Below are 20,960 nucleotides of genomic sequence, written 5' to 3'. Positions count from 1 at the left end.
TATGATCACAGCTAGCTACGGAGCACGGGCTGACAAATGAGGACTCTCTCTACCTCCTACTGTACTCTTGGAGAGATCCAGCCTACCTAGACCAGCAGTCCCCAATAAGACCTTCTCTTTAACAACAGCTGCCCCTCTGTTTATTCTTACTCTCACAGCTATAAAAACCTTTAACGGTGTACTTAATGTATTTTGAGCACCCTCTAGAGACCACATTTCAGCAATGCAGCCCCAGCCAGGTTAGAGCTTTATAGGAAATTGGTAGTTGTTCCATGCTGTCATGGCTTTCCCCCAGCCTCAAAGTAGCGGGTGCAAAATCTCAGGAACATACAAAGATGGAGCTTGACAGGACTTTGTAGACCACCTAATGTTTCTCTATTTTATAGATATGCTCAGACAGGTAATTACTGATTCAGTTCCCACTAATCCTAGGCAGGTCGGCTTTTTACACACAACATAACAATATGACATTTGTATATATTGCAAAATGATCACCATAGTAAGTCTAGTTAGCATGCATTACCACACATAGTTATACTTTGTTTCTTGTGGTGAGAATTTTTTCAAATTAAAGTTTATTGGGGTGACAATTGTTAGTAAAGTTACATAGATTTCAGGTATACAATTCCGTATTACATCATCTATAAATCCCATTGTGTGTTCACCACCCAGAGTCAGTTCTCCTTCCATCACCATATATTTGATCCCCTTTACCCTCATCTCCCACCCCGTACCCCCTTTACTCTCTGGTAACCACTAAACTATTGTCTGTGTCTATGAGTTTTTGTTTCTCATTTGTTTGTCTTGTTCTTTTGTTGTTTTTGGTTCCTATACCACGTATCAGTGAAATCACATGGTTCTCTGCTTTTTCTGTCTGACTTAGTTCGCTCAGCATTACACTCTCAAGATCCATCCATGTTGTCACAAATGTTCCTATTTCATCTTTTCTTACTGGTGAATAGTATTCCAATCCATCATCTATTGAAGGACATTTTGGTTGTTTCCATCTCTTGGCCACCGTAAATAAAGCTGCAATGAACATTGGAGCACACGTGTCTTCATGTATAAATGTTTTCAGATTTTTTGGGTAGATATCCAGGAGAGGGATTGCTGGGTCATATGGTAATTCTATTCGAAATTTTCTGAGAAACCTACACACGGCCTTCCACAGAGGCTGCACCAGTCTGCATTCCCACCAACAGTGTATGAGGGTTCCTTTTTCTCCACAGCCCCTCCAACACTTGTTACTATTTGTCTTGTTGATGATAGCCATTCTGACTGGGGTGAGGTGATAGCTCACTGTGGTTTTTATTTGCATTTCTCTAATGATTAGTGATGTTGAGCATTTTTTCATATGTCTATTTGCCATTTGTCTGTCCTCTTTGGAGAAATGTCTCTTCAGGTCGTCTGCCCTTTTTCCAATGGGGTTGTTTGTTTTCTTATAGTTGAGTTGCATGAGTTCCTTGTATATTTTGGGTATTAACCCCTTATCAGAGGCACTGTTTGCCAAAATCTTCCCCCATTCAGTTGGTTGCCTCTTTATTTTCTCGACGGTTTCTTTTGCTGTGCAGTAGCTTTTAAGTTTCATATAGTCACATTCGTTTATTTTAGCTTTTACTTCCATTGCCTTTGGAGGCAAATTCATAAAATGCTCTTTGAACCCAAGGTCCATAAGTTTAGTACCTATGTTTTCTTCTATGCAGTTAATTGTGTCAGGTCTTATGCTTAAGTCTTTGATCCATTTTGAAATAACTTTGGAACATGGTGACAAAGAGCAGTCCAGTTTCATTCTTTTGCACGTGGCTGTCCAATTCTCCCAGCACCATTTATTGAAGAGGCTGTCTTTCCTCCATTGTATGTTTTTAGCTTCTTTGTCAAAAATTTTATGTCCATATTTATGTGGTTTTATTTCTGGGTTCTCAATTCTACTCCATTGGTCTATGTGTCTGTTTTTCTGCCAATACCATGCTGTTTTCATTATTGTAGCCCTGTAGTACAAGCCAAAGTCAGGAAGTGTGATAACTCCAGTATTGTGATTTTTTTCTTAAGATTGCTTTGCCTATTCGGGGTCTTTTGTGGTTCCAAACAAATCTGATGATTTTTTGTTCTATTTCTCTAAAATATGCCATTGGGATTTTGATGGGGATTGCATTGAATCTGTGTATTGCTTTGGGTAATATGGCCATTTTAACTATGTTGACTCTTCCAATCCATGAGCATGGAATGTCTTTCCATTTCTTGGTGTCTTCTTCAATTTCTTTCAAAAATATTTTATAGTTTTCAGCATACAGGTCTTTCACATCCTTGGTTAAGTTTATTCCTAGGTATTTTATTCTTTTTGCTGCAATTGCAAAATGAATTGTTTTTTGTATTTCTTTTTCTGAGATTTCATTGTTAGTATATAGGAAAGCAATGGACTTTTGTATGTTGATTTTGTAGCCAGCAACTTTACTGTATTCGTTAATTGTTTCTAATAGCTTTTTGGTGGAGTCCTTAGGGTTTTCTATATATAGTATCATGTCATCTGCAAAGAGTGATAATTGAACTTCTTCATTCCCAATTTGGATGGCTTTTATTTCTTTCTCTTGCCTGATTGCTCTGGCAAGGACTTCCAACACTACGTTGAAAAGCAGAGGTGATAGGGGAGAGTCCTGTCGTGTTCCTGAACGTAGAGCAAAGGGCTTCAGATTTTCACCATTAATTATGAGATTAGCAGAGGGCTTGTCATATATGGCCTTTATTATGTTAAGGTATTTTCCTTCTATACCTATTTTATTAAATGTTTTAATCACAAATGGATGTTGTATCTTGTCAAATGCTTTTTCTGCATCAATTGATATAATCATATGATTTTTGTCCTTTACTTTGTTTGTGTGATGTATCACATTGATTGATTTGCGGATGTTGAACCATCCTTGTGCCCCGGGGATGAACCCCACTTGATCGTGATAAATAATGTTTTTAATGCATTGTTGTATTCAATTTGCTAGAATTTTATTTAGGATTTTTGCATCGGTATTCATCAGAGATATTTGTCTGTAGTTTTTTTGTTGTTTTTTTCTGCTGTCTTTACCAGGTTTTGGTATCAGGGTAATGTTGACCTCATAAAATTTTGGTAGGATGTATTTTCATGTCATTTGTTTCTATGTATCTTTAGATCTCTCCTCTAACTTCTTCTTTGACCCATTCATTCTTTAAAAGTATGTTGTTTAATCTCAATGTGTTTGTATTTTTTCCCGCTTTCTTTTTGCAACTGATATCCAATTTCAAAGCCTTGTGATCAGAGAATATGCTTGGTGTGATTTCAATCTTCTTAAATTTGCTGAGGCTAGTTTTATGTCCCAATATATGGTCTATCCTTGAGAATGTTCCATGTACACTAGAAAAGAATGTATAGTCTGATGTTTTAGGATGAAGTGCTCTATAAATGTCAATTATATCCATTTCATCTACTGTGTCATTTTGGGCTGCTATTTCATTATTTATTTTCTGTTTGGATAATATATCCATAGCTGTCAATGATGTATTTAAGTCCCCTAGTATAATTGTGTTTTGGTCAATTTATCCCTTTAGTTCTGTTAGTAGTTGCTTGGTATATTTCGGTGCTCCCTGATTGGGGGCATAAATGTTGATGACTATTATGTCTTCTTGTTGTAAAGTCCACTTCACCATTATGAAATGTCCATCTCTGTCTCTTGTTATCTTTTTCACCTTGAAGTCTGTTTCATCTGATATCATTATGGCTACACCTGGTTTTCTCTGGGTACCATTTGCTTGGAGTGTCAATTTCCACCCTTTCACTTTGAGTCTATGCCTGTCCTTGAAGCTGAGATGTGTCTCTTGGAGACAGCATCTGGTTGAGTTTAGCTTTTTGATACAATCTGCTACTCTGTGCCTTTTTATTGGTGAGTTTAGTCAATTTACACTTAGGTAGATTACTGATATGTGAGGATTTCCTATCATTCTATCTTTAGTTTTCTGGTAACATTGTATCTCCATTGTTTCTTTGTCTTTTTGTTGTTATCTATTATTTCTGCGTGGTGGTATTCTATGATATTTCCCTCTGTTTCTTCTTTAATTGCAGTATAAATTTCAGTTCTGGATTTTTTTTTTGAGTGGTTACCCTTAAGCTTATGTAAAAGAAAGTTTGATATTTGGGGTATTCCATTTCTTCAGCACGCTTACTTTCTCCATTTCCATATTCCGGTTCAGGCCTTTACTCTCCCCCTTTTTGAGTTTTGGTTGCCACAAATTGTCCCTGTTGATGGTGGTCGAATAGCCTCCTTTAGTATTTCTTGTAGTGCAGGTCGTGTATTAGAAAATTCCCTCAGCTTTTGTATGTCTGGAAAGGTCTTTATTTCTCCTTCATATCTAAAGGATATCTTTGCTGGATATATTATTCTTGGCTCATGATTTCTCTCTTTCAACAGTTTGAATATTTGGTTCCACTCCCTCCTGGCTTGTAGAGTTTCTGCTGAAAAATCTGATGATACTCTAATGGGCTTTCCTTTGTAAGTTACCGTCTTCTTTTCCCTGGCTGCCTTGAGGATTCTTTCTTTGTCGTTGATTTTAGACAGCTTCAATACAATGTGCTTTGGAGAAGGCCTATTGGGATTGAGGTAATTAGGTGTTCTATTTGCTTCTTGGATTCGAGGGTCCAGTTCTGTCCACAACTTTGGGAAGTTCTCATCAACAATTTGTTTGAATATATTCTCTGTTCCCTTCTCTCTTTCTTCTCCTTCTGGTATGACCATTATTCTTATATTGCTCTTTCTGGTGGAGTCAGAAAGTTCTTGTAGAGTTCTTTCATTTCTTTTAAGTCTCAAGTCTCTTTCTTCTTCCATCTGTGTCATTTCCAGGTTTCTATCTTCAATGTCACTGATTCTTTCCTCCATCTGGTCAACTCTACTACCTAAGCTGGTTATTTCATTCTTAATTTCTTCTATTGAGTTCTTAATCTCCAGAAATTCTATTTGGTTCTTTTTTAAAATTTCAATCTCTTTCGAAAAATGCTCATGCTGTTCTTTGAATGAGTTTCTGAGTTCATTTAACTGCCTCTCTGTGTTTTCTTTCATCTCTTTGAGTTTTTTCAGAACTGCAATCTTGAATTCTCTGTCAGTTAAGTCACATATTTCTGTATCTTTAAGTGCCTTTTCTGGAGATTTTTCACTTTCTTTCTGAGCTATCTTGTTGCCTTGGTTATTCATGGCAATTACTGGTTTACTATTTCTCTTCCTAGACATCTACAGGAGTGACTTCTGCAACAGGTTGATAGAAAGCGGTCTTTCTTTTGTTTGCCAGTACTTGTCGGTAGAATGTTTTATTATTTCTCCAACTGCAACTTATTTTTCTTCTCCCACACGGTAGTGCTATTTTCTGCACTATTCCAACTTCTCACACAATGGGGGGATTCCCTGGGAGACGGGCTTCTCCTCTGTTAATAGTTCATCGAGGTCACAGGGCACAGTAGTTCATCGAGGTCACAGGGCACAGTGTCCCGGTGGGTATGTTTCAAAGAGCTTTTGATGTTCCAAAGCTCTTCCAGCTCCTGATTCAGAGCCCGTATATTTCAGCGGTTCTGTTTACTCCTGCAGGGATCCGCCCAGATAGGTGGGGTCAGGGGCGGGGTGAGTTGTGAGAGGTGGCCCAGAGCAATGGCGGCGACCACCACCACAGCCGGTCCTACTTCCACAGCTCACTCCCCTTTGCCGGAATTATTTGTGCTGCGAATTTGTATCTGTGGTCCACAGTTCTCAGAACAGCAAATATTCTGTTCTTTTGATCTGACACTACTACTACTCTCCTGCTTCTAGCACTGGGCAGGTGGGGGCGGGGCGAGCTCTAGGAGGGCATGGAGGGGGCGGCTAGTCTCAGTGCCTATGGCTTCCGTTCTCTGCTCGGCAGTGAGGGCTTAAACCACCGTTTTCAGCCTTCTTCCCTCCGTCTTTTCTCCGAGGTCTCTGCCGTGAGCATTGGGTTCAGCCGTGTTATATGCTGCCGTCTCAGCCCTGTGGGCCATCAGCAGAGCCCTAGCAGTCCAAGTTTTTCCCTCTCCTGCCGCTGCGGTAGTTCCGGGAAGCAGCGAGCTCAGAGCACTAAGCTAGGTCTGTGTCCTGTGCCCGCACGGCTCTGTCTCCGCACTTCTCCCTTCCCTCCGCCCCTGCTCGCAGGATTCTCCCACCTGTAGGTGATTTAGGTAGTGGGCCTCTTCATCTTGCCTGTCTGCTGTGCAGGGAGTCCTTTGTGGAGTTTTTGTTGTTCGATTTGTTGTAAATTCCAGGGGATCTTTACAGAGGCTCACCTCACACCACCATTTTTCCTCTTCCCTTAATCTCATAATTAATGGTGAAAAACTGAAGCCCTTTGCTCTATGTTCAAGAACATGACAGGGCTGTCCCCTATCACCTCTGCTTTCCCAGACAGTGTTGAAAGGCCTTGCCAGAGCAATCAGGCAAGAGAAAGAAACAATAGGCATCCAAATTGGGAATGAAGAATTGAAACTGTCACTCTTTGCAGATGACATGATGCTATATATAGAAAACCCTAAAGACTCCACCAAAAAGCTATTAGAAACAATCAACGAATACAGTAAAGTTGCCGGCTACAACATCAACGTACAAAATTCCATTGCATTCCTATACACTAACAATGAAATCTCAGAAACAGAAGTACAAAAAACAATTCCTTTTGCAATTGCAACAAAAAGAATAAAACACCTAGGAATAAACTTAACCAAGGATGTGAAAGACCTGTATTCTGAAAACTATAAGACATTTTTTAAAGAAATTGAAGAAGATACAAAGAAATGGAAAGACATTCCATGCTCATGGAATAGAAGAATCAACATAGTTAAAATGGCCATATTCCGCAAAGCAATATACAGATTTAACGCAATCCCCATCAAAATCCCAATGGCATTTTTTAAAGAAATAGAACAAAAAATCATCCGATTTGTTTGGAACCACAAAAGACCCCGAACAGCCAAAGCAATTTTAAGAAAAAATAACAATACTGGAGTTATCATACAACCTGACTTTAGCTTGTAGTCCAAGTCTACAATAATCTAAACAGCATGGTATTGGCAGAAAAATAGACACATAGACCAATAGAATAGAATTGAGAACTCAGAAATAAACCCCAATTAATATGGACATATAATTTTTGACAAAGAAGCGAAAAACACACAATTGAACAGGAGAAAAGACAGCCTGTTCAATAAATGGTGCTGGGAGAATTGGATAGCCACCTGCAAAAGAATGAAACTGGAGTGCTATCTGTCACCATGTATCAAAATTAATTCAAAATGCATCAAAGACTTAAGCATAAGGCCTGACACAATAAACTGCATAGAAGAAAGCAAACTACTAAACTTATGGACCTTGGGTTCAAAGAGCATTTTATGAGTTTGACTCCAAAGCAAGGAAATTAAAAGGTAAAATAAATGAATGGGACTATATTAAACTTAAAAGCTTCTACACAGCGAAAGAAACCATCGACAAAATAAAACAGCAACCAACTGAATGGGAGAGGATTTTGGCAAACAGTGCCTCTGATAAGGGGCTAATATCCAAAATATACAAGGAACTCACGCAACTCAACAACCAAAAAACAAACAACCCAATTGAAAAATGGGCAGACGACATGAAGAGACATTGCTCCAAAGAGGACATACAAATGGCAAATAGACATATGAAAAAATGCTCAACATCACTAATCATCAGAGAAATACAAATAAAAACCACAATGAGGCATCACCTCACCCCAATCAGAATGGCTATCATCAACAAGACAAATAGTAACAAGTGTTGTAGAGGCTGTGGAGAAAACGGAACCCTCACACATTGTTGGTGGGAATGCAGACTGGTGCAATCATTATGGAAGGTAGTGTGGAGGTTCCTGAAAAAATTACGAATAAAATTACCATATGACCCAGCAATCCCTCTCCTGGATATCTACCCAAAAATTTGAAAACACATATGCATAAAGACATGTGTGCTCCAATGTTCAGTGCAGCTTTGTTTAGGGTGGCCAAGACATGGAAACAACCAAAATGTCTTTCGATAGATGAATGGTTAGAGAAGTGTGGTATATATACACAATGGAATACTGTTCGGCGGTAAGAAAAAATGATACAGGAACATTTGTGACAACATGGATGGATCTTGAGAGTATAATGCTAAGCGAAATAAGTCAGACAGAAATAGCAGAGAACCATATGATTTCAGTGATATGTGATATATTAACCAAAAACAACAGAAGAACAAGACAAATGAGAAACAAAAACTCTAAGACATAGACAATAGTTTAGTGGTTAGCAGAGGATAAGGGGGGTGGGAGTGGGAGATGAGGGTAAGGGGGATCAAATGTATGGTGATGGAAGGAGAAGTGACTCTGGGTGGTGAAAACACAATGGGATTTATAGATGATGTAATACACAATTGTACACCTGAAATCTGTATAATTTTACTAACAATCGTCACCCCAATAAATTTGAAAAAAAGAGTATTGGCGTGACAATTGTTAGTAAAGTTACATAGATTTCATTTGTTCAATTCTGTATTACATCATCTATGAATCACGTTTTGTGTTCACCACCCAGAGTCTCTTCTCCTTCCATCACCATATATTTGATCCCCTTTACCCTCATCTACCACCACTCCCCTTACCCTCTGGTAACCACTAAACTATTGTCTGTGTCTATGAGTTTCTCTTTCTCATTTGTTTGTCTTGTTCTTTTGTTGCTTTTGGTTTATATACCACATATCAGTGAAATCACATGGTTCTCTGCTTTTTCTGTCTGACTTATTTCGCTCAGCATTACACTCTCAAGATCCATCCATGTTGTCACAAATGTTCCTATATCATCTTTTCTTACCACCAAATAGTATTCCATTGTGTATATATACCACGACTTCTTTATCCATTCATCTATCGAAGGACATTTTGGTTGTTTCCATGTCTTGGCCACCGTAAACAAAGCTGCAATGAACATTGGAGCACACATGTCTTTATGTATAAATGTTTTCAGATTTTTTTGGTAGACACCCAGGAGAGGGATTGCTGGGTCATATCGCAATTCTATTCGTAATTTTTTGAGGAACCTCCACACTGCCTTCCATAACGACTGCACCAGTCTGTCAGCAGGGTTCTCAATCAATCCTCTTTGCTGGTAGTGCTAGGATCACATGATATTGTCAGAAGATCATCTGTTCTATCTGGGGAGGGTTGAGCCTTCTTTGGCTGCCTTGCATTGTTAGGTTGGGGGTTGGGAATTGCCAGGTCTGGGTCACCTTCTTTTCATGGGTTGGGGGATGAATGATGCCCTGTGGTTGTGCTATTCTTCCAATCTTATGATCCCTAACCAGCTCACAATCTTCCTACCACTTTTCAAGCTCTCCTTTGTTTGTGTTTTGTGTTGTTTCCAGTGTTTATAGTTGTACTTTGGGGGAATATCTGGACCAGAAGACCCTGTAAAGCATTTTTTAGAAAACATTATTAACTGTCATAATGATGAGTAATACTTTGCTTCTGCATTCAAGAAACTATCATGTAGTCAGAGAGATAAGACAAGAATATAAATATAATAGCAGCATTTATTATTTACTATGTTTCATTTTATAGTTAATAAACATTCATTTTAAGTTAATGCATGTTTCACATTTTGTAAAACCTGAGGGAAGTACTACAGTGTTTCCCTGAAAATAAGATCTAACTGGAAAATAAGCTCTAGCATGATTTTTCAGGATGACATCCCCTGAACATAAGCCTTAATGCATCTTTTAAAGCAAACCTTAATATAAGACTCACTCTTATTTTCAGGGAAACACGGTAATATGTTGCCCATTTTAAATATGTAACAGAGAACTTAAGCAACTTGCTCAATATTACACAGCTAATAGATAGAAAAGTCATAACTGGTACTTAAGCTGTCTGCCCTAACTTGTCTTATTAGGGAGAACATTTCATGGACTATATAGATGTCTGACCACTGTGCTGTACACCTGAAGCTGAAGCTAAATAATAATGAGTGTCAACTATAATTATATACATAAAATCAGGGGATGTGGAGTACAGCATCGGGAATAGAGTCAATGGAATTGTAACAGCTATATACAAGGTCTGACAATTAAGTTCATGAACTCATCCTAGAAAAAGTGCTACATACCTCATTGCTGAATATCACTATGGTCACCTTCTAAATACTCCCCTTAGGAAGCTATGCACCAATTCCAGCACCTAGTCTACCCTTCAAAGCCATTTTGGAACTATTTTTCTGGAATGGCCATCAGAGCTAGCCATTGTATTACCCTTGATGTCCTGAATGTCATCAAAATGTCTTCCTTTCAATATTTCCTTTATCTTCGGGTAAAGAAAGAAGACATTGGGGGCCAGATCAGGTGAGTAGGCAGGGTGTTCCAATACAGTTATTTGTTTACTGGCTAAAAACTCCCTCCCAGACAGTGCCGTGTAAGCTGGTGCATTGTCATGATGCAAGAGCCATGAATTGGTGGTGAAAAGTTCACACAGCCTTTACAGCACTTCAAAATAGTAAACTTGGTTAACTGTTTGTCCAGTTGGTACAAATTCATAATGAATAATATGTCTGATATCAAAAAGGTTAGCAACATCATTGCAACAGGTTCACAAACTTAATTGTCATATCTTGTATGATGTCAGAGGGGAAGCAGATAGGGGAAGGGGATGGTCACTTTGTGAAGGGTGTCTAACAATTACATTGTTTTGTACGCCTGAAACTAATAAATAAATAAATAAATAAATAAATAAATAAATAAATAAGCAGTCTGGCTTAAAAGTTGCAACATTTAACACTAAGCTAAGGTGCCAGTGCAGAGAGGCAAGTAAATGGCTGTAGGATTTGGAAGAGCAGGTGAGCCCTCCATGAGGTGGAAGTCAAGAGGAAGTGGCTTTTAGGAGGTATCATGTAGGATAAGTAGGATTTCAATGGGTGAAGGTGGCGGAAGTCTAGTTAGAGGGGAAAGCATGTATAAAGGCCCTGCAGTGGTAACACGGGTCGGGGGGAGAGGGGGTACCTACTAAGAAAACAGCTAAAGATTCTACTCTATAGAGTGGTGAGAGTTGGCACTACAAAGGAGGTTGGAGACATAATATAGAAGGCTTTGAGTGCCAAGTTGAGGAAATCAGTCGTGATTTCACAGGAAATAGTGATTTCACAAGAGGCATGGCCTAAATCAATGGGTGATTTCTAAAGAACAAGCTGGTGGCAACAGCTGAGAGTGGATACGTGGTGCTCAGTGGAGGCTAGGAATAAAGGCATGACCTAAGACCAAGACACCTGAGATGAAGAGGATGGGATGGATTCAAGAGATGTTTAAGAAGTAGAATCAGGGAGACTTCATCAAAATGGTGGCATGAGGTGAGCCTCTGTAAACCTCCCCTGGAATTTACAACTAATTGAACTAAGTGAACAACAATAACTCCAAAGAAGACTCCCTGAACAGTGGACATGCAAGACGAAGAGGCCCACTACTGAATTCACCTACAGGTGGGTGAATCGCGCGAGCAGGGGAGGAGAGAAGGGAGAAGTGTGGAGATGGAGCCGGGTGGGCGAAGGACATAGACCTAGATCAGTGCTCTGAGCTTACTGCATCCCGGAACTACTGCAGCTGCGGGAGAGGGAAGAACTCAGACTGCTAGGGCTCCGCTTATGACCCACAGGGATGAGGGGGCAGCATATAACACGGCTGAACCGAACGGTCACGGCAGGGACCTCTGAGAAAAAACTGAGGGAAAAAGGTTCAAAATGGTGGTTTAAGAATTCAATGCCGAGCAGAGAACGGAAGCCTTAGGCACTGAGATTGGCCGCCCCCTACATACCCTACCAGAGCTCGCCCCGCCCCCACCTGCCCAGTGCTAGAGGTGGAACAGTAGCAGTGTCAGATCAAAAGAACATAATATATGCTGTTCTGAGACCGTGGACCGCAGACACAGATTTGCAGCCCAACTATTTCCGGCAAAGGGGAGTGAGCTGTGGAAGCAGGACCAGCTATGGTGGTGGTCGCCGCCATTGCTCTGGGACACCTCTCAAAACTCACCCCGCCCCTAGCCCCATCTATCTGGGTGGATCCCTGCAGGAGTAAACAGAACTGCTGAAACATACGGGGTTTGAATCTGGAGCTGGAAGAACTTTGGAACTTCAAAAGCTCTCCGCATACCCACACGGACTGCGCCCTGTGACCCAGGCTAACTATTAACAGAGGAGAAGCCTGTCTCCCAGGGAATCCCCCCATTGTGTGAGAAGCTGGAATACTGCAGAGAAAACATAGCACTACCATGTGAGAGAAAAAAAAAGCTGCAGTCGGAGAGAAAATAAAACATTCTACCAACAAGTACTGGAAAACAAAAGAAAGACCTCTTCCTAGCAACCTGTTGCAGAAGCCACTCCTGTAGATGTCTAGGAAGAGAAATAATAAATCAGTAATTGCCATGAATAACCAAGGCAACAAGACAACTCAGAAAGAAAGTGAAAAGTCTCCGGAAAAGGCAATTAAAGATATGGAAATATGTGACTTAAATGACAGAGAATTCAAGATTGCGGTTCTGAAAAAACTCCACGAGATGCAAGAAAAGAGAGGCAGTTCAATGAACTCAGAAACACAATCAAAGAACAACATGAGCATTTTTCGAAAGAGATTGCAATTCTAAAAAAGAACCAAACAGAATTTCTGGAGATTAAGAACTCCATAGAAGAAATCAAGAATGAAATAACCAGCTTAGGTAGTAGAGTTGACCAGATGGAGGAAAGAATCAGTGACATCGAAGATAGAAACCTGGAAATTACACAATGGAAGAAGAAAGAGACTTGAGAATTAAAAGGAATGAAAGAACTCTACAAGAACTTTCTGACTCCATCAGAAAGAACAATATAAGAATAATGGGCATACCAGAAGGAGAAGAAAGAGAGAAGGGAACAGAGAATATATTCAAACAAATTGTTGATGAGAACTTCCCAAACTTGTGGACAGAACCGGATCCTTGAATCCAAGAAGCAAATAGAACACCTAATTACCTCAATCGCAACAAGCCTTCTCCAAGGCACATTGTATTCAAGCTGTCTAAAATCAACGACAAAGAAAGACTCCTCAAGGCAGCCAGGGAAAAGAAGACGGTAACCTACAAAGGAAAGCCCATTATGTTAACATCAGATTTTTCAGCAGAAACTCTACAATCCAGGGTGGAGTGGAACTAAATATTCAAACTATTGAAAGAGAGAAATCATGAGCCAAGAATAATACATCCAGCAAAGATATCCTTTAGATATGAAGGAGGAATAAAGACCTTTCCAGACATACAGAAGCTGAGGGAATTTTCTAATACACAACCTGCACTAGAAGAAATACTAAAGGAAGCTATTCGACCACCATCAACTGGGACAATTTGTGGCAACCAAAACTAAAAAAGGGGGAGAGTAAAAGCCTGAACCGGAATATGGGAATGGAGAAAGTAAGCGAGCTGAAGAAAATGGAATACTCTAAATATCAAACTTCCTTTTACATAAACTTAATGGGTACCGCTCAAACAATATCCAGAACTGAAATATATACTATAATAAAAGAAGAAACAGAGGGAAAAATCACAGAATACTACCATACGGAAATAATAGACAACAGAATGGCAAAGAAACAATGGACACACAGTCTTACCAGAAACTAAAGATAGAATGATAGGATATCCTCACATATCAATAATCACCCTAAATGTAAATGGACTGAACTCACCAATAAAAAGGCACAGAGTAGCAGATTGGATCAAAAAACTAAACCCAACCATATGCTGTCTCCAAGAGACACATCTCAGCTACAAGGACAAGCATACACTCAAAGTGAAAGGGTGGAAATTGACACTCCAAGCAAATGGTATCCAGAGAAAATCAGGTGTAGCTATACTGATATCAGATGAAACAGGCTTCAGGGTGAAACAGGTAACAAGCGACAAAGATGGGCATTTCATAATGATAAGGAGAGTATACAACAAGAAGATATAACAGTAATCAATATTTATGGTCCCAATCAGGGAGCACTGACATACACCAAGCAACTACTAACAGAACTAAAGGGGGAAATTGACCAAAATACAATCATACTAGGGGACCTAAATAAATAATTGACAGCTATAGACAGATCATTCAAACAGAAAATAAATAACAAAAGAGCAGCCCTACCTGACACATAATTGACATTTATAGAGCACGTCATCATGAAACATCAGACTATACAATTTTTTCCAGTGTACATGGAACATTCTCAAGGATAGACCATATATTGGGACATAAAACTAGCCTCAGCAAATTCAAGAAAATTGAAATCATACCAAGCATATTCTCTGATCACAAAGCTTTGAAATTGGATATCAACTGCAAAAAGAAGGGAGGAAAAACAGAAATACTTGGAGATTAAACAACATACTCTTAAAGAACGACTGGGTTAAAGAAGATGTTAGAGGAGAGATCAAAAGATACATATAAACAAATGACAATGAAAATACATCCTACCAAAATTTCTGGGATGTAGCGAAGCAATTTTAAGAAGGAAATTTATGTCATAACAGGCCTACCTCAAGAAACAAGAAAACTCCCAAATAAATAACCTCATGTTACACCTTAAAGAACTAGAAAAAGAAGAACAAATGAAACCCAAGGTCAGCAGAAGAAAGGATATAAGAAAAATCAGAGCAAAACTAAATGAAATAGAGAACAAAAAGACAAGAGAAAAAATTAATGTGACAAAGAGCTGGTTCTTTCAAAAGATTAGCAAAATTGACAAACCCTTGGGTAGACTCACTAAGATAAAAAGAGAGAAGACACTAATTAACAAAATCAGAAATGAAAAAGGGGAAGTTATCATGGACACAACAGAAATACAAAGGATCATCCAAGAATACTATGAAGGACTATATGCCACCAAATTCAACAACCTAGAAGAAATGGACAAGTTCTTAGAAACATATAGCCTTCCAAGGCTGAACCCTGAAGAACTGGAAACCTAACAGACTGATCACTAGTAACGAAATTGAATCAGTCATCCAAAACCTTCCCTAATGCAAAAGTCCCGCACCAGATGGCTTCACTAGTGAATTCTACCAACCTTCAAAGAGGATCTAATACCAATTCTGCTCAAACTCTGCCAAAAAAGTGAAGAAGAGAAAGTACTCCCTGACTCATTTTATGAGGCCAACATTACCCTGATACCAAAACCTGGTAAGGACGGCACAAAAAAAGAAAACTACAGACCAATATCTCTGATGAATACAGATGCAAAAATCCTAAACAGAATTCTAGCAAATCAAATACAACAATGCATTAAAAACATTATTCATCACGACCAAGTGGGGTTCATCCCCGGGACACAAGGATGGTTGAACATCCGCAAATCCATCAATGTGATACATCACATAAACAAAATAAAGGACAAAAATCATATGATTATATCAATTGATGCAGAAAAAGCATTTGACAAGATACAACATCCATTTATGATTAAAACACTTAATAAAATAGGTATAGAAGGAAAATACCTTAACATAATAAAGGCCATATATGACAAACCCTCAGCTAATCTCATAATTAATGGTGAAAAACTGAAGCCCTATGCTCTACGTTCATAATAAAGGCCATATATGAACATAATAAAGGCCATATATGAGAAACCCTCAGCTAATCTCATAATTAATGGTGAAAAACTGAAGCCCTGTGCTCTACGTTCAGGAACACGACAGGGCTGCCCCCTATCACCTCTGCTTTTCAACAGAGTACTCGCGAGAGCTATCAGGAAAGACAACGAAATAGAAGGCATCCAAATTGGGAATGAAGAAGTTAAATTGTCACTCTTTGCAGATGACATGATGCTATATTTACAAAACCCTTAAGGCTCCACCAAAAAGCTATTAGAAACAATCAACTAATACCATAAAGTTGCCAGCTACAAAATCAATGTACAAAAGTCCATTGCATTCCTATATACTAACAATGAAATTACAGAAAAAGAAATAAAAAAGCAATTCCTTTTGCAATTTCAGTAAAATAATAAAATACTTAGGAATAAACTTAACCAAGGATGTGAAAGACCTATATGCTGAAAAGTGTAAGACAATTTTAAAAGAAATTGAAGAAGACACAAAGAAATGGAAAGACATTCAGTGCTCATGGATTGGAAGAATCAACATAGTTAAAATGGCCATATTACCCAAAGTAATATACAGATTTAATGCAATCTCCATCAAAATTCCAATGGTATTTTTTAAACAAATAGAACAAAAAATCATCAGATTTATTTCGAACCACAAAAGACCCCAAATAACCAAAGCAATCTTAACAAAAAAGAACAATGCTGGAGGTATCACACTCCCTGACTTTAGCTTGTACTACAGGGCAAGAATAATAAAAACACCATGGTATTGGCAGAAAAACAGACACGTAGACCAATGGAACAGAATTTCAAACCCAGAAATAAAAACACATAAATATGGACAGATAATTTTTGACAAAGATGCAAAAGCACACAATGGAGAAAAGACAGTCTCTTCAATAAATGGTGCTAGAAGAATTGGAAAACAATGTGCAGAAGAATGAAACTGGACTGATATCTGTCACCATGTACCAAAATTAATTCAAAATGGATCAAAGACTTAAGCATAAGACCTGACACAATAAACTGCATAGAAGAAAACATAGGTACTAAACTTATGGACCTTGGGTTCAAAGAGCATTTCATGAAGTTGAATCCAACAGCAAGGGAAGTAAATGCTAAATTAAATGAATGAGACTATATGAAACTTAAAAGCTTCTGCACAGGAAAAGAAACCATCGACAAAATAAAGAGGCAGCCAACTGAATGGGAAAAGATTTTAGAAACAGTGCCTCTGATAAAGGGCTAATACCCAAAATATACTCGGAACACATGCAACTCAACAACAAAAAAACAAACAACCAAATTTAAAAATGGGAGTACCTGAAGAGACATTTCTCCAAAGAGGACAAATGGAAATAGACATATGAAAAAATGCTCAACATCACTAATCATCAGAGAAATACAAATAAAAACCACAATGAGATATCACCTCACCCCAGTCTGAATGGCTATCATCAACAAGACAAATAGTAACAAGTGTTGGAGAGGCTGTGGAGTAAAAGCAACCCTCATACACGGTTGGGGGGAATGCAGATGGTGTAGCCACTATGGAAGGCAGTGTGGAGCTTCCTCAAAAAATTACGAATAGAATTACCATATGACCCAGCAATCCCTCTCCTGGATATCTACCAAAAAAATCTGAAAGCATTTAGCCATAAAGACAAATGTGCTCCAATGTTCATTGCAGCTTTATTTGTGGTGACTAAGACATGGAAAGAACGAAAATGTCCTTCGATAAAGAAGTTATGGTATATATACACGATGGAATACTAGTTGGCGGTAAGAAAAGATGATATAGGAACATTTGTGACAACATGGATGGATCTTGAGAGTGTAATGCTGAGCGAAATAAGTCAGACAGAAAAAGCAGAGAACCATGTGATTTCACTGATATGTGGTATATAAACCAAAAGCAACAAAAGAACAAGACAAACAAATGAGAAACAGAAACTCATAGACACAGACAATGGTTTGGTGGTTGCCAGAGGGTAAGGGGGGTGGGGGGTGGAGGGTGGGAGATGAGGGCAAGGGGGATCGAATATATGGTGATGGAAGGAGAACTGACTCTGGGTGATGAACACACAATGGGATTTATAGATGATGTAATACAGAATTGTACACCTGAAATCTATGTAACTTTACTAACAATTGTCACCCCAATAAACTTTAATTACAAAAAAGAAAAAGAAAAATACTGCTCTAATAATCTATGCCAGTGGAGGTGAGCAGGAATGGAACAGATAGCGTAGGAGTAATTTAAACATCAAGAGGGGGAAGGGTCTGGAAAGTACTTAAGCTTGAGATTCTATGTTCTCCAACCCCCTCATTTACAGGTGAATAAATTGAGGGTCTGAGAAATCACCTAAGTTTTCATCAGTTGCAGGCAGAGCAGGAAGTATAATCTTGGTGTCATGAATTCTAGGATATTGAAATCATTTTTTTAATAGAGTTTTTTTGTGGCAGGGCAATTTCTGGAAATATTCATATTTGTTCTTGTCTGTTGTCCCTCTACGTCACCACCCCCGATTTCCCTGCTCCATGGAAATAACCAGGCCCTTGACAGACCTCTTGCAAGAGGTTTTCCAAAGTGTAGAAAGCAGAAACAGCCTGAAGCTACCGAATCTGCCATTCATTTATGAAATCCTGAAACCTCCACTGAGGACATATCATAAAAGAGAAGAAAGAGCCTTTGGAAATCCCAGAGAGAAAAAGAGAAATTCCTAGCATTCCCAGACCAATGTGGAAAGGAAGAGCTCCTGAGTGGGGCAGAAGGAACTCAAGTATTGTTTATGGCAGTGCTTCAAGGACAGTGAGGAGATGGTTCTAAGGTACCCAGAGGGAGGCAGAACCTAAGTCCCCAGGGATCTCAACTTCCCCTCCCACACTGGTGGTATGGAAAATGAAGGTGTCAGTGGTGACTGGAATAGACTAGAGATTAGTTGTTCTTGCCCTAATTTATGGGTACTACAAGCACCCCTTGGAGTCCAATGCAACTCTTAGGAGGCCCTCAGTCATGACTGACATGGAACATTTTGCTTTCTTGTTAGAATGGGGAGCTTAGAGTGAGAACTCAGTTACTTTAAAGAAAACAAATGAGGACTATTTCTTGGCCACCACATCTGAGTTGTGGACAGAGATTGGATTCCCATTCCATTTTCGGTCTCTTGAAGAACATAGCATAACTTTTAATCACAGAATTGTGGCAAGGCAGAACATCCACTTCCTGTTGGTAATGGGTGCTCACAGGAGGCCTTGGGAAGCCTCATGAGGTGCTCCATGGGCTGGGAGAACCACACAGAAAATGTGCTCTGGCATCCAAAGGGAGGAAGTGGAAAAACAAGAGAGAAATTGAAGGAGCATAGGAGAGCAGATGTCAAGAGCCCATCAGACAGCAATTATTCTCTCAGAGAATGAGACTTTTTCCCACTGTGGCTATTAAGTGATTTACAATTAAATAACTCTTCATGAGGCAGTGCTCCAACTGATGGTGAAGGTCTGAGTGGCGGGAGGCCCATTTTCCAGGCATCTAAAGTGCTCACATCTACTGACTCACTATGCTATTCATCATCTTTCCCAGGCCACTTATTAGCAGGTTTAAGTGGGAGGGGGGTAGGGCCCACCTGGCTGGGAACAATTCTCAGAGAGCCAAGGCTGGAGATGGAAGTGGGGGAAGTCCCTCCCTAGGCTCACAAGGACCTCTGACACAGGCTCAGGCTCAGAGCTGGGAGGATGGGCTGGGCCCAGCGGGATAATGAGGCAGAGCTTTAGGATGCTCTGACTTTGTGCCTGCTGCTGAGGGCAGTACTGGGATTTACCTCTAGCACCCCTAATAATACAGCTAACCAGCAGCTTCTCTCAAGTGCAATGGTAAAAGCAGGAGATTTAGAGTCCAGTGATCTGGCTGTGAACTTTGGCAAGGCTCTTAACCTAACTGAGGCTCAGTTTGCTCATATAAAAATGCAGGAAACAATGTCAACCTCCTAGAGTTAAGATAAGGATTACACAAGATAATGTAGTTAAAGTGTCTAGTGCCTGCCACATATCAGTGATATTCACTCTGCACTTAGAAAACTATTAACAGTAATCTTTCTCTTCCACATTTTCCACCACAGCCTGCCCATCCTCTTTCCCACTCTGACATGCAGTCAATGTGCTAAATTACCATGAGCAAGTCATTTCTCTTCTTCACACCTCCATTTCCTCATCTTTAAAGTGGAGATAAAATCATCTGCTTTGCCTACCTGCTTCAGGGGCCTTTTAGATGATAATGATCATGCAAAGTTTGCAGACTAGAATTGATACCCTCAGTTCACTTGCTCTTATTGGCTAGGTCTTGTTCTCAGAAGCCATGCAGCCCAGCCTAAGTCTGGGAATTATCCAGAAAGAGAATAACACAGTCAGTAGGGCCAAGAGCCTAGTCAGAATGGGGGGAGTGGGGAGTTAGCAGCTTGCCACAGCATTCTTCAAAAGGCTTGCACAAAGGTCTCTTATTGGTTGGGATTACATCTGCTATAACAGAAACTGGGGACAAAGGCAGCTCACTTGCTAGGCACAACCCCAATCCTCAAGTGGACAAGCAATGCAACTGACCAAGGTGCTTTTCTTGAACATCTAAGGAAGGTCTTAGGAGGGTCTCTCCAACAATGGCCCCCCTCCAGTATTGTAAAGGATTCCCCGTGAAGCCACAGCAAAGGCAGCCATCATTCATAGCACAACCACTCTTACCACTCGTCTTGTCCAGCAGGTCCAATACATCAGTCATGTGGGGTACCACAAAAAAGAACTCCACCCCAGGCCAAATGAGTCAGAATCAGCATGGTGAGTGCTGCACTTATGTAGGTGAAAAAGTCCCATGGGCCACTCTGAGGTAGCCCAATCTTCTGACTTGCATATGGAAACTAGTCAAGTCTACGAGGTATGACAATAAAGTTTGTGAACTTGTTGCAACAATGTTGTTAACTTTGACACCAGAGGGATTATTCAGTATGAATTTGTACCAACTGGACAAAGAGTTAATCAAGTTCACTATTTGGAAGGGCTGAAAAGGCTGCATGAAAAAGTTAGACAAAAATGACCTGAACTTTTCACCAACAATTAATGGCTCTTACATCACAATAATGCACCAGCTCACATGGCACTGTCTGTGAGGGAGTTTTTAGCCAGTAAACAAATAACTGTATTGGAACACCCTCCCTACTCACCTGGTCTGGCCCCCAATGATTTCTTTCTTTACCCAAAGATAAAGGAAATATTGAAAGGAAGAAGATATTTTGATGACATTCAGGACATCAAGGG

Source organism: Rhinolophus sinicus, chromosome 18, assembly GCF_057876585.1.
Source record: "Rhinolophus sinicus isolate RSI-liver-muscle chromosome 18, RSI-T2T, whole genome shotgun sequence".
NCBI lineage: Eukaryota > Metazoa > Chordata > Mammalia > Chiroptera > Rhinolophidae > Rhinolophus > Rhinolophus sinicus.
The sequence above is the reverse complement of the archived record's forward strand: the minus strand, read 5'-3'. Positions refer to the sequence as shown.